Here is a 16,220-nt window from a genome sequence, read left to right as displayed (position 1 = left end):
ATAACCAACATATTAGTATTGTTATATAAAGTACTCTCATGATTAGCCCGGGTTGACCCCAAAAAATTGAATCTTAAACCCCAAGCATAGATCTGGCAGGTCTTATAAATAGTTTGGGGTGGACTAGGTCAACCCAAATTTTAAAATATGAATCCTATTTACCAACTCATGGGCTTAACTCTTTGATTCAATTATTGGATTAGGCTAGGATCAGCCTGTTGGATATGGCTCTAATCTGCTCATTGTTATTTTCTTCTTTAAATTTATTTCATTAAACCTTGTTATGATTAAAAAATAAAAAAGTAAAATAAAAATAAAAATGAATGATTTTATTAATTGATTAATATTGGGACATACGATATGAATAAAATATTGTATCACTACAATATGAATACATCCCAATTAGCTTGGCATCTACTTATTTGTGAATCATATGTGATTTTTCCATTTTACAAAAAATAAAACCTCTATGTATTTGATTGATCAATGAAATACGACTCTTTTGCAAGATGAATCTGGAGCCGTTGGTTGGCATGACATAGCTCATAAAACAGGCCCATGACTGTAAGCCACTTAGTTAGTTAGCTCCCTTGTTTGATGGGCTTATCATAATCAATCAATCATTTATAATTTTTGTTAAACCTTTTTATTATTAAAATTTAATAATAAATCCAATGGCCCAGATCGTAGGCCAACCGGTTGGAATCCCAAAAAGGTCCAAAAGGGTCAGCCCGCCATCACTTAAAAATGATATCTATATCCAATCTATGGTTTGTTTGGTTCGGCCTTAGACTAGTTCCTCAAATATTGACTTTGGATCGATATTGAGCTGGCCTTGGGCCACTCTGTAATTCTTGGGGCAAATGATGAGAGTGATTTAAAAGGATATTATGGGAAAGGCCATCATAATAACAAAATGATTAATAATTATGGAGTTAGTGGATAAGCATAGGATAAATTTATAATTTCAACTGAAATTGATATTGCTAAAGGTACCATCTAACTCAGTGGCTCACCAATATCAAAATAACTTGTGTTCGATACAAGACCTTTTATTTAAACGTCACAAAAAAAAATACAGTTATCATGTAATTTGATCTTCGAAATATTGAAACTCTTTTTGTATTCCCTCACAAACTTCAAAAGTTTGCTTCTATACTATTCCCAGCAAATAAGTTAACTATTTAAATATAAAATTTAATAAAATACATAAGCCAAGCAGCCCAACCAATGTTGTGATAGAAAATTGTTCACTCAACCTCTAATTTTTAAGAATAAAAAGGAGTAATAATATTTTTGCAAAATAAATTTACAGAATAGGTTTCCTAAATAATGCGAATGTCAACTTTAAAAAAAATTAATTCTCTTTTACTGTCTAAACCCTAACTCTAAATTTTAATAGTAAACGGTAAGCCAAATCTCCTACTCTAAACTCTAAATTATAGACCGCAAACCCCCATGTTAAGTGCTTAGGATTTAATATTTAGGGTTTTAATTTTTAAAATTTTGAGTAAAGGATTCTTTAGTATTTTGATTTAAGATTTTAGAGGTTGAGATAGGGGTTTATAATATTTTATAATTTTTAAATTTAGGGATTTATTTATACGGTTTGAATGTGAAGTTTATATAAAAAAAGTAACATAGATAATAGCGTTGATGTCAAGTTGGCATCATTCCATGCTATTCAAAAATCTTATTTGATAAATTTCATATGTAAATATAGTATTACTAGCACTTTAAAAAATTTAATCAATTAAAATTATTTACATCGATATAATTTAAAGTTTGTTTTGGCTCGATTATCGTCCCGGGGCTACATCAATTAAAGAAAAATCAACATTCTTTAATCCTATATGTACTTTAAAAAAACTCAAGAATTTATTTTAGAGTGTGACAACCACCAAACAACAATGTAGCAAATACACAAGCCTGTATATGTATATATAAACATATAGGACCAAGGCACCATGCATGACAAGCACTGATCACTTTAAAAAAAATTTTCTATAATGGTTGCAAGCTTTTTTTGGGAAAAGGAGCGGGGTGAACCCACTAGAGACCCCAGGGACGTGCACAAACCTCGGTGGAACAAGTGAGGATGAGGCCGCGCTCACGTGGGCGCTGGAACCACTCGTACACAACCACTATTCACAACTCCCAGAAATGTGCCCTCAGCCGAGAATCAAACTCTCACCACTCAGTGAGAGCTCTATCGGTGACCTGTGTACGAATAGACCCGCAGGTCATTGGCTATAATGGCTGCAAGCTTTAGTTACTTCTCACTAATCACTAACTTCATAGCTTATGCTTTCCTGTATTTCATCCTTTTACACTTTGTAAAGATACTTCCTTTTTTGGAGGAAGCAAGGGCCAAGGCTTCCTCCACGAGCCGAAAGGGTGACTACTGGTGGGGGCCTTGCCGCTTCTAGAGAGTGTGTCACATGTCGCACTGGCCCACATAAACACTAAGGGCCGGTGTGTACCTAAAGTTGGGAGTAGTTGGAGTGGTGGTGGCTTCCACCCCGGATGCTGCCAAAGTGTTTCTCAAGATACTTGATGTAAATTTTTCCAACAGACCTATTTATGCTAGTCCTACTAACCTTGCTTATGGAGGTCAAGATCTTGTATTGATAGCCAAAAGAAGAGCTAAAGATCAAGTCACCTGTAATATATACAAGTGTTTGTTACAAATGCCTTAGAGAACTAGGGAAAAGAAAGACTATGGATAAGAAGGGCTCTCTCTAAGATTATAGTGGGGAGCAAGACTTTTTCAAGAATCTTAAGCTAACATACCAGCACTCAGCTTAGAACCTATTTATATACTTAAAACAACTCACATACAAACCAACAACTCTGACCCATACTATTCATCACATACAAAAACTTAAAGACATGAAATTTACCATACTCCATGCTAAAGTCCACTCCTATTGGATAGGAACTCAAAACCAGAAATCAGGAATAGGGATGCCCCCCACTTACTACTACACAACATATTAAATACATAACCCATAACACAGAATCTTGAAACCTCTCCAGCAACAAACTGGTATACGAACAACTCCTACTCCTTATGCCATTGCTAGTAGCCTCTGCACATAGCGATATGATGCCATGCCTTCAATCACTCTTTAACATCTCTCCTTGATTGAATCTTGCACATGCCAAATTGCCTTCTCAGTGCTTCATGTTTCTCAACACTTAATGGTTTGTAAAGAGATTAGCTAGTTGGTTTTCGGTGTGGTAGTGATGCAAGGCAATTTCATTGTTTGTAACCAAGCCACAGATGAAGAGAAATCTAACATCAATGTGTTTTGTTCTTCCGTGATGCATAGGGTACTTTACCACTGAGATTGCAGGCCATAGTCTTGTAGGTTCTGTTATATTCACTCCACATTCCTGCAACACCCTTCTAAGCCATACGACCTAGCATGTTACAGCGGTACATGCGATATACTATGCCTCAATTGTAGATAGGGCCACAATCTCTTGCTTCTTGGATCCCCATGAAAATGAGCTTGATTTCAATCGAAATAGCAGACTAGTTGTGCTCTTTCGATCAGCCATAACGCCACCCCAATCGCTGTCAGAGAAAGCTTCTAGTGGTCCTTTATCTTCCCGTGCACACTAGAGACCTATATTTATTGTGCTAGTAAGATACCTGACCACTCTTTTTGCAGCACAAAAATGAGCCTTATTGGGTTGACTCATAAACCTTGATAAATAGCTCTCAGAATAGCTTATATCTGGATGAGTATGGGCGATATACAAGAGCTTCCTAATTAATCCCCTATATGATACTTTTGTCTGCTAGTTCTTCACTCCCATCAATTTGAAAATTTTCATTTACTGCCATGGGTGTCTTCACTGCCTTGCACTGCTTCATATTTAACTGATGCAGCACATCCTATGTATTTCCTTTGACGAAGAAAAATTCCATCAAATTTTTGGATCACTTCCAAACCAAGAAAATATCTTATTAAGCCTAAATAAGTCATATTAAGAGTATTCATCATTTCACACTTGAGTTCCTTAGTTAGTGTGGCAAAGGAGCTTGTATCGACAATATCATCTACATACAAGCTGATCAAAAGGGATTCACCATTTTTTTCCCCTCCTTCTTGTACAAAGTGGGCTCACTTTCACTTCTACTACACCCATGCATTCTAAAGTGTTGATGGTAGAGCGCCTTTCTTAGCTTATACACACAATTCTCTTTCCCTTCGATTTCATACCCCTCTGGCTTTGTGACAAACACTTCTTCTTGATTTTCTCCATTCAAGAATGCCAATTTTACATCACAATTATATACTCTTCAGCTTGAGTGAGTAGCAAGAGCTAATAACAGTCTAACAGTCTCTAAGTGAGCCGCAAGTGAGAAGACCTCATTGAAATCGACTCCATGCTGCTGCGAATAACCCTTGGCCACAACTCTAGCTTTCAACTTTGCTACACTACCTTGAACATTGAATTTTGTTTTGAAGATCCACTTGAGACCCACAACTTTCTTCCCTACAGGGAGCTCGGATAAATCCCATGTGTTATTGCTGATAATTGATTGAATCTCAGCATCCATTGCTTTCTTCCAACCTTTACTTATAATAACTTTGCAAGACACTGTATTATACAATCTGTATGTCTTGGACTCAGATGAGTACCCAATGAAAACATATTTTTCACACTTCTCATCAAGCTTTTGGAGCTTTTGAGAGAGTGTAAGAGCAAATGCAATACACCTGAATACTTTTAAATAACTTATAACTGGTTTGAAGCCATGCCCGACTTCATAGGGAGTCTTCTTGTGCAATGCTTGTGTTGGCGAACGATTAATCAAGTGAATTGCCATTGAAACAGCTTCCCGCCAAAACTTAATTAGAAGACCACCACTTTTGAGAAGACCACGCACTATCACAACCATAGTTTGATTCTTTCGGTCCACAACACCATTCTATTGTGGTGTGTAACCAGCTGTGAATTGTCTCTTAATCCCAAGTGCTTCATAGTACTTTTGGAACTCAACTGAGGAGAATTCTCCTCCTCGCTCAATCCTCACAGCTTTAAGCTTTAAACCAGTCTGCTTTTCCACTATAGCATGAAAAACTAGGAATTTTTGGAAAGCTTTTGACTTGTTTCTGAGGAAATACACCAAGAACCATCTGCTATAGTCATCAAAAAGTAGGAAGAAATACTTGTTAGCACCGAGTGATTCTTCACTCATGGGCCCACATAGATCCATGTACACAAGCTGCAGACATGAAAATGCTATTCGGGCCACTCCAACTGGAAAACTAGCCTTTGTTTGCCAGCACACAATCTTCACATGGTGTATCTTGTTTCAGTTCTGGGATGCTAACCACCATATTTTTCTGAGCTAAGAGCTGCAGACTTCTATAGTTTAGATGCCCAAACTTGAGATGCCATAGTTCTGCTGGAGTTTGACCCTACAACTGCAACATTCAATCTACCTGTGTTTGCAACATCCAAAGGAAACATGTTGTTTCTAGTTCTTTGGATTTTGATAATCTGATTTTAAGTTTGATTAATAATACACCTGTCATGACTGAAAACAACAGAGTAACCGTTAGTAAGTAGCTGCCCTACACTAAGGAGATTGTGAGGCAAACATGGAGCATATTGGACTCCTTGTAGCTGTTTGAGCTATCATGCCTGTTTGATGATACTCACAATGCCAACTCCTTGTACCAGAATCTCTTTGTCATTGCTTGAGTATTACTGATACTTTCTATAATTCATCCAGAGACCTGAAAAAACCTTTATTCCTACTCATATGATTCGATCCCCCATTGTCAATTAACTAGACAGAAGAGGTTGCTTCATCTTCTGAGCAGTTTCCCGCTTGATCTACCTCTTTCTCTACCACACGAGAACTGCCTTCCTCAACCTTTCCCATTACTCCAAGCTTGATGTGAGCTTGAGCTTGCTCCTTTGCAATGGGATGACCCCATAACTTCTCCCTTCATATGTAGGGCCTTTTCGGTGAATTTGACTACTGTTCTATTTACCCTGATTTCATGGGTTTGAAGCGTCTTGCTCAGCTCATCAAGGGTAAGTTTGGATATATTTCTTAACTCTTCGATTACCACTACAACAAAATCAAATTTTTGAGCAAGGCTTCTGAGTACCTTGGCGACAACTTTGGATTCTTCAAGCTTATAATCCAGCCCCCGCATTTCATTGATTATTGTTACTACTTATGAACAATAGTCTTGAATGTCTTCATTATCGCACATCTGCAAGATTTAAAAGTTCTACCACAACACTTGCTTCCTCAGCGATGTTACCTTTGATTTACCTTGATATTGATTCTTAATTACCTCCCATGCTACATGAGTAGTCTCTGGTTTTGCTATGCGATACAGAATTGGCTCATTTACTGCCTGCTAAATAACACTCAACACCTTCGCATCCCTCTTCTTGTTCTCTCTTTTCATTGCTTTATCTTCAGATTCATCAGCTCCCTTCTCCACAAGATCCCACAATTCCTGGAACTTGAACACCGTTTTCATTCGTGGACTCCATCTCCCATAACTTGTCCCTTGAATACCAAAACAAAGGGTTGTGAGAGGATCACTGGACTACTGCTATTCACAATCGGTGAAGAGCTCTGATACTAGATTGATAGCCAAAAGAAGAGCTGAAAATCAAGTCACCTATAAAATATACAAGTGTTTGTTACAAATTCCTTAAAGAACCAGGGAAAAGAAAAACTAAGGATGAGAAAGGGTCTCTCTAAGATTATAGTGGGGAGCAGGACTATTTCAAGAATCTTAAGCTGACCAACCAGCACTAAGCTTATAACCTCTTTGTATAATGAAAATAACTCACAGACAAACCAACAACTCTAACCCATACTATTGGTCAAATACAAAAAGTTAAAGACATGCTATTTGCCATACTCCATGCTAAAGTCCACTCCTATTGGATGGACACTCAAAACTAGAAATTAGGAACAGGGATGCCTCCCACTCACTACTACCCAATATATTAAATACGTAATCCAAAATACAGAATCCTGAAACCACTCCAACACCATACCGGTATACGAACAACTCCTACTCCTTGTACCATTGCCAGCAGCCTCTGCACATAACGATATGATGCCATTCCTTCAATCACTCTTTAACAGTATCCGCTGAATATAGACCGAGGTATTACTGTTTAGTGATCATTCATGTTGAATGAGTCGTTAAGTATAACACAGATAATAATATGGTGTGTTTACCATATGCTAACCATTTGGCAGGTGGAAGTTGTTGCGCAAGGATTGTAATTTGCACTTGCTTGAGACTAAAGTACTTGAGAATTAGGCACATATAAGACACAATGAAATGGGACACACTATTCGCACAATTCTGGAAATAAGCTCGAAGGGGAAGCCAGTGATGCTTACTGAATTGCTTAGCCAAGCCATGGCCAACATGATTACTAAAGTAATGCTTGGAGAAAGGATTTTCAAGGAGACGAGAATTAAGATAGAGGAGTTTAAGGATATGGTGGTGGAGCTTATCACATTGGCCGGGTTGGTGAAAATTGGGGATTACATGCCAATGTTGGCATGGATGGATTTGCAAGGGATTAAAGGAAGGATGAATAACTTGCTAAAGAAATTTGATGTGATGTTGACAAGGATGATCAAGAAGCATACAACAACAGCTTAAAACCGGAAGGAGAAGCCAGACTTGTTCGATGCTATAGTATGGCTAATAGGGACGACTCTGTGCCTAAAACTCTCTCTAATGATAATGTCAAGGCTATTCTATTGGTAGGAATCTTGGGAGTTATTAACAAACCGAGTTGAGCTCAAACACCTCTTTGTGTAAGCTTGACTCGATTGAGTGACTCTTTGGTTCAAGTTTCATGAGCTCCGGCTTGGCTTGATTGAATCACTTTCAAACGTGAGCTTTAACTCTATCAGTATATGATGAAGTTGCATATATAATATATGATACATTAAATAAAGATCTTTCAGGCTCAAAAAACCCTTGTTTGAGTTTGGAAGCTCGATAATTAAGCTCTACTAATTGACTTTTTAACAAATCAAACATAAACTATTTGACAAATAGTTCGGGTGATTAACACCCCTTAGACATTATGAGTAATGCTATTCCTTACTACCGATGCTTCCCGAAATGCTCACCAGAATGACGTGGTCGGACGTGAGTCAGCAGGACATTAATAATAATAATAATAATAACTAACAACAGTAATAAATTATCAAATCTCTCTTTCTTTTTCTCTTCTCTCTCTCATCGTCCTACTCTCGCCGCTTACGCTGCCGTCTCTCCCTGTCGTCCTACTCTCGCGGCTCACACCACCGTCACCACATCTTCATTATCATCGTCACACCCATCAAACACAAGCTCACTACCGCACTACCATCATCCTATTTCCGCCATCAAACACAAGCTCTCACCACCTCTGTCGTCATCACTCTCTCACGATCTCCGCAGGCATTGTCACCGTCGGCATCCTCATCCTATTTCCATAGTCCCCTCACCCAATCCCAGCTATTCCGGCAATCTCCGCCACCGTTGTCAGTCTTAAATTTGTGTAAAATCTCTACAAGCTCTCACCATCTCCGTTGTCATCACCCTCTCACGATCTCCGCCGGCGTCGTTCGAGCCCAATCCTAGCTATTCGGCAATCGCCATCACCGTTGTCGACTCTTAAATTTGTGGAAAATCTCCATTCACGAGAAGCACACAAAGGTATGCTTTGTTTTGATCTTGAATTTGTTTATTTACTTGGGTTGATCATCCATGCTTTGTTGATGAGTAATTTTTTTGGAATTATCTGATTATTTTTTTGTCTACGGATCAAAAAAAGAAAAGGAGTTGTCTCAATTGTTTTTTCTTGTGCCACTACTTTTTTCATCTCTAGGTGAGTTTATATTATTTTTGAATTGGTTTTATTGTAAGACCATTGTTTTTTTCATTTTCGGTGGTAATTTCTGAATTGATTTGTTGTTTTGTAGCCCATCATCCAAATCAAGAATACTATGGCGAAGCAAAAAAATTGTCTCCTCTCGAACTATACAAGAAGGGGATGGAAGTCGGGTCTTCAAGTTTAGAAATTTTTGAATGAACAAAAATGAAGCCATGGTAAATATGGAAGTACCAACATGTGGAAAAAGTTGTTCCAAAAAGCGGGCATGAAACTCAATTCTCAAGAAGAAAGTGTACAATCATGACATTGAATATGCTCAGCAAGAAGGTTTTGGTATTACCAAACGAAGTACAAGATCAGGAGAAGATGGAAAATTGAAATATTACACACTTGCACGTGTAAGAGGTGGCAAAATAATATCAACCGCCAAAAATGCTTTCAACTCAAAACTATCTACTAAGATGAATTGTCAAGCCAAGATGAATGTTATAATCAGTGATAATGGACAGTGTACTATATCACGTGTTAATTTGGAACACAATCATGCACTTAGTCCACAGAAATCTAGTTTTCAGAGATGCAATAAAAAAATGGATGGATATGTGAAAAGAAGACTTGAGTCAAATATGATCAAGCAGGCATAGGCTTAAGTAAGAATTTTCATTCTTTAGCTGTTGAAAGTGGTGGTTATGAGAATTTAACATATACTAAAAAAGATTGCAGAAATTACATTGCAAAAGCAAGACAGCTTAGGCTTGGTGTTGGGGATGTTGAAGCCCTTGACAATTATTTCTCTCGAATGCACCAGAGAAATTCAAATTTCTTTCATATGATCGATATAGATGATGAAGGTCATTTGAGAAATGTATTTTGGGCAAATGCAAGGTCCATAGTAGCTTATGAGGCTTTTGGTGATGTAATATCATTTGACACGACATACTTGATGAATAAGTATGACATGACTTTTGCTCCTTTTGTTGGTGTAAATCATCACGGGCAAACTATATTATTCGGATGTGGTTTATTGTCAAAGGAAGATACAAAAACTTATATTTGGTTGTTCAATACTTGGTTAGTATGCATGGCTTGTAAAGCTCCTAAAGGCAATAATTACAGATCAATGTATGGCTATTCAAGGTGCAGTTAAGGCAGTTTTCCTGAACTCTCATCACCGACTTTGCCTATGGCATATCATGAAGAAAGTTCCTGAGAAGCTTGGAGGGTTAAATGAGTACAAAGCAATAAAGAAGGTATTAAAGAACATCATTTATGAGGCAATGGATATTCAAGAATTCGAAGATACTTGGTTGAATATGGTAAAGGACTACAATGTTGAAAGAAATGAGTGGTTGAATTTCTTATACAATATTCATCATCGATGGGCACCTATCTATGTTAAAGGAATTTTTTGTGCTGGAATGTCTACCACACAAAGAAGTCAAAACATAAATGCTTTTTTTGATGACTATGTTTGTCCAACAACATCTTTAAAGCAATTTGTGGAGCAATATGACAATGCATTAAAAAGCAAGATTGAAAAGGAAAACAAAGCAGATTTTGCTTCATTTAACACAAGCTTTCACATGATAATTGACTGTTATTTTGAGAAGCAACTAGAAGAAGCCTACACAAATGAAATTTTTGGATTGTTTCAAGATGAACTGAGAGGAATGCTATATTGCAATCTTGCACTTATAAATTCAAATGGGCCATTACATATATTTCATGTGACAGATATTTTCAGAGGAAAAAGAAGGCATATTTAGAAGACAAGTGGTATTTAATGTCTATCATAATGAAGTTGATTTTGACACTAAATGCTCATGCCGTTTATTTGAGTTCAAAGGAATTATTTGTAGACATATTTGCAAGGTTTTCCTTGAGAAGAATGTCAAAGAGCTTCCACCTCAATATATTTTACCTCGTTGGAGAAAAGATATCAAACGAAGGCATACTTATGTGATGAATTGTTATGATGATACAAACACTTATGAGCAAAAATTGTGATACAATAATTTATGCTCTCATTTTTCCAAAGCTGTTGAAATTGGAGCACAATCTATTGAGAAATATAATTTTCTAATGAAGTTTGTGGATGGGGCAATTGAGAAGTTGATGGATGATACAAATTATTGGGAGAGCCATCCAAAGCAACATTCATTGGAAGTGGATCATGAACAACACCAAGCAACATCTTCAACAACAAAGTTTCGAACTCCTTTAAAAGTTTGAACTAAGGGCCGACCACCATCGAAGAGGAAGAAGTCAAAAGTCGAAGAATTAACCATTAGAAATAAGAAAAAGGTACTCATACAAGAACTTCATATCATTTTTAATAATTGCTATGCTAAAATTTATTTATTTTTATTTACTCAGAAGATTCATCTTAAGGGAAATACACAAAATCCAGATGGCACACAAGAACTTTGTACTCAAGAAAGTGTGGTAATATGATGTTATTTAAGAGTATATTTGTTATGTTGTTTCATATAATATTTTTAATATAATAGACTAAGTTTTTTTTCTTAGGTGAATTCAAATTCTCTTCCAAATGCTTTGAATATGTATGTCGCTAGCTTCACTTTACAAAATATTGGCACTGATTCTTCATTACAGGTAACTAGAAAGCTTTATTTCAACACATATGATTTAGATGACTAAAATTTCATACAATATTTTCAGCAAAATACACCATCAACTCATCTGACAATAACTAATAGAGCACAGTAGCCTTGTTACCGAGGTAAGCATGTTGTTAAAGAAGTTATACCAATAAGTGTTTTTATTTTGTTTTTATTTTTAGCTTGATCTTTAATAGTTGGTCATTATTTTCTTTGCAGATCCAATGTTGTTTTGGATTTCTAGTTTGTTAGATTTTATGCAGAAATATGTGTTTTGTACTGTAGTTATTTGGATTTCAAAACTGTGTCGAATTTTATTGTGCCTTGGATGAAAGTAACTATGTGTATTGAATTCTATCATGGCTGTGATGAAAGCAACTGTGTACTGAATTTTTAGGTTTCATGTATTCCATTTTCATAATTATGAGCTTGAATTTCTCCACATTTATTTATGTTTATATTTACAGATTTCATATATTTCCCTTGTGCAGAAAATACTGTTTCAGCAAAATCCTGTGTCATATATTTGCATGTTTCATATATTTCCCTTGTGCAGAAAATCCTGTTTCAGCAAAATCCTGTTTCATTTATTTGCAGATTTCATATATTTCCCTTGTGTAGAAAATCCTGTTTCATATATCTGCAGATTTCATAATGATGCAGATAATCATGTGCAGAAAATCTATATTTCAGCAAAATCTAGACAATTTTCGTATTTACAAGTCATAGTTTTCATATTTACAATATTATTGTTAATGCAAGAAGCATTCTGATTACACAATTCTGATTCCAATTCATATAACTACCAATTACAATTCATATATTTCATATTTACAATTCACATAATTGTCAATCACAATTCTGATTACAAAATATAGTTTTCATATTTACAAGACTGTTGTTGCTATTAATTCTGTTCCTTGTTCATTTAGAAGTGTTTCTAGGCTCGAACCCGACTGCATCTCTTTATTTCTCTTGATTTCTTGACAACCTATGCAACACTGAAGGTTCTAATGTCAATAAGAATTGCTCCCATTGTCATACAAGCAATGCCCAGTTAATGCCGCTAAGAAACTGTGCAACCTGGACATAATGTGGAAATATGTCATACAGAAGTAAAAGAAATATGGATGACAAACCAAAGAAAATTTGGCCATCATCAGAGTATTAGCTCAATAAATTTGGCCAAGATCACTAGCAGTGTAGTTGTTAGATAGCATACACATCCAGCGAAACTTGTCATATGATAGAATTACAAAGAAGAAAATTTGGAAAAAACTAATAATTTTGTTCTTAAATCAACAGAAGATTGAACCGACAAAATTGTGTTATTAATCAAGCTTTATTAAACTCGGCCATTAGATTAATAGCAAACAATAGAGATGGCATACATCTCAGTTGCCTGGATAAAGTTCTAACAGATACAACTCATTACCAAAATATTTGTTATCGCCTTTTCTAGAAAGGTCAGAAATGACGGTTCTTCTAAATGATCAACCATGGATCTAGTAGAACTTTCAAGAGAGGGTTCAATAAAGAACTCACCGATAACAAGATTGTAGCTCATTAGAGAACATAAACCCAGATAATCAAAGGCTAATGATCCTTGCATAGAAAACCTAATGAGTCAAAGTTCATATCAAACAAAAACTCGCTCCATTTGCTCTCGTTAATTTCCTCAGGGTTAATTTTATTTTGCAAAACATGCTCAAAACTAGTTTAGAGACTCAATGCAGCAGCTTCATTATGAGAAAAACAAAGATTCTAGCAAAGTCTCATAGCTAAATCTGATAAAAGGAAAAGTACAACAAAGAATGGAAATCTTAAGAACTCCAAGGATGCAGCACAAAGCTAAAGCCTATAACTAAAATTAAGTTACTTGGTAGAGATGCCTAATAGCTTGTGTGTCATACCAAAGCAATAATCCAGTCCTTAGCATTTCTTCTAACTTTCAAATTAAGCATCCGAGAAAAAATATCATAACTTGAAAGCTGATACTAGTATTCTTAGGTCAACTAAGATGATTCAAATGATACAGAGACTTTCATACAGGCTCTGACAAAGAACAGCAGCTCCTACAATGCTACATTTTATTGAAGTTACAAAGTAGCCTATAAACATCAATCCATGGAAAAAAAAAATCCATAATAACAATTTAAAAACAAAAACACATAATGGAGACTGAAATCCCAAACCCCAGTAGTAGTGAATCAGATCCAAGAAGTAGAGAGTTGAAACTTGATACTTGGAAAGAAGAATCATCCATTAGTCCCAAAAGATAAAACTTTCACATCTCAATCGGTCAAAAACCACATTTTTAGCTCACATAATAAACCTCAAACCATTCCGAAAAACACTCAAAACCTCGAATCCCAAATACAATCGGACTACTGCGAAGAAACACCATCAAGATTAACAATCTGAAAGGAATGAGAACAATTAGGTATCAAAAAGAGAAGAAAGAGACAAAAACGAGAACAAAGACCGAGACCAAACGGAAAGAAGAAGAAGATACAGACAAAACCCCAAAGAAAAGAGGTGCAAGGCTTGAAAAACCTCACCTTTTGAGGGTTTCCTTGAAGAAAAGCTTGGAAACCTAGAGGTCCTCTTGGTCGCCATTGCTGCCTAGATTTCCTCTGCCTAGATTGCCGGAATAGCTGGGATTGGGTGAGGAGACTATGAAAATAGGATGAGGATGCCGACGGTGACGATGTCGGCGGAGATCGTGAGAGAGTGAGGATGACAGAGGTGGTGAGAGCTTGTGTTTGACGGTGGAAATAGGATGATGGTAGTGCGGTAGTGAGCTTGTGTTTGATGGCTGTGACGATGATGATGAAGATTTGGTGACGGCAGCGTGAGCGGTGAGAGTAGGACGACGGGAGAGAGACGGCGGCGTGAGCGGCGAGAGTAGGACGACGGAAGAGAGAAGAGAAAAAGAAAAAGAGAATTGAGAATTTGTTACTGTTGTTAGTTATTATTATTATTATTATTATTATTATTATTATTATTATTATTAATGTCCTGCTGACTCACGTCCGCCACGTCATTCTGGTGAGCATTTCGGGAAGCTTGGTAGTAAGGAATAGCATTACACTAGACATTATACATTCTTTTACTTCAAGGTTTTTAATTCTTTACTATTTTTTTATCTATTAACAATAATGATTTATTCTAGATTGCTTTTTTAATCTCTTTTGCATTTTATTAGTAATAACAGTTTATGTTAGATTGTTACTTCTAATCTCCTCTCCTTGCACGTTGGACAAGTAATATCAAAAAATTTAGTTTCTTTTTAACTTTATTTATATCTAATTTTAAATGGGTAGATATAAAATAATGTTTGAAATATACTATTTCCTAAATCTATTTATCTAGAATCATATTAATCATAACATATATTTAAACACAACAAAAAATTCAATGAAATTTTCACATAAATAAAAATCATAAAAAATTACATACAAGCAATTTATTTTTTTTAAAGAGTGATTTAGTTATTTATTAATTTCTAATTCTTACACATAAATTATAGAACTTATTCACGGTTGGGACGGACACATCATCAAGCACCATAGAGTGGGCAATGGCGGAGATGCGAAAGAATTCAACTATCATAAAGTAAACTCAATCCAAAATGGATCAAGTTATTGGCCAGAATAGTAGGCTAACTAAATCTGACATCCGAAACCTTCCCTACCTATGAGCCATTTGCAGAGAATCATTCCTTAAACATCCTTCCACGCCTCTCAATTTGCTACATGTGTCCTCCCATTCTTGTGAAATCAATGGCTACTACATTCCAAAGAAGACCAAGCATTTAGTCAACATTTGGGCAATTAGGCATGACCTAGAATTGTGGAAAGACCCACTAGAGTTTAATCCAGATAGGTTTTTACCAGGTCAGGCTAGCAAGATGGATCTAAGAGGGGTTGACATTGAGTTGATCCTTTTTGGGGTAAGGAGAAGGATTTGTGTAGGATTATTCTTGGAAACTTTAATGCTATTATGCCTAGTGAAGAGCACAAGGGTAGTGTTTTCCAGAACTATACCAGAAAAGCATCTTTTTTCAACAGGTTTATCTCAAAGAATGCTTTAATTGATGTGGGGTTCTCTTGTCTGAGATATTCTTGGTGCAATAGGCAATGAGGGCACTTAAGAAAATGGGTTCATCTCGACCGATGTCTCGTAAGCTCTGTTTGGCTTTCCTTTTTAACAATTCACATCTCACCTATCTTCCTAAAATTTTCTCAGATCATTCCCCCATGTTCTTGAATTTCTAGCATTCCATTTCTACCTCTCCTAAGATTTTCAAATTTGAGAATGTTTGGTTAGAAAATGCTGATTTCATTGCTGCCATCAAGAAAGCTCTTTACTTTCAACCGTATTTTATTCCTATACATGGTTTTTACCACATTATTGCTAGGATTATAGCTCATATCAAGTTCTGTAAGCAATATAGTTTCGGTGCTCTTGAAAGGGATTTGAAAAATTTAGAGGGTCAAATCCAGGCCTTTGATGTCAATGACCTTAATAACAATCCTAGTGATCCCTTAATTGTTAGAAGCCTTCATTATAATTACAGAGCTCTTCTGAGATAGCATCACAGCAGATGTCCCAAAAGAGCTAGGTCGAATTCAATTTCTAGTGGGGATATGAATTCCTTTTTTTTTCACAAGAGCATGCGAATTTGTA

At 36.1% G+C, this 16,220-nt stretch overlaps 1 long non-coding RNA gene across 1 annotated transcript; it reads right to left on the bottom strand.

The window, feature by feature from the left end:
- Window positions 1–12,327: 12,327 nt before the first annotated feature.
- LOC120269194 lies at window positions 12,328–14,451 on the bottom strand. Its single transcript, XR_005539098.1, has 2 exons — window positions 14,090–14,451; window positions 12,328–12,611 (listed from the first exon to the last, which is right to left on the bottom strand). It is a non-coding gene; the product is annotated as an uncharacterized LOC120269194 (long non-coding RNA).
- Between the last annotated feature and the right edge of the window lie 1,769 nt (window positions 14,452–16,220).

This window comes from Dioscorea cayenensis, chromosome 9 (genome assembly GCF_009730915.1).
Source record: "Dioscorea cayenensis subsp. rotundata cultivar TDr96_F1 chromosome 9, TDr96_F1_v2_PseudoChromosome.rev07_lg8_w22 25.fasta, whole genome shotgun sequence".
In the NCBI taxonomy this organism is placed as follows: Eukaryota; Viridiplantae; Streptophyta; class Magnoliopsida; order Dioscoreales; family Dioscoreaceae; genus Dioscorea; species Dioscorea cayenensis.
Note: the sequence above shows the minus strand (reverse complement) of the source record. Positions and strands in the feature narration are given on the sequence as shown.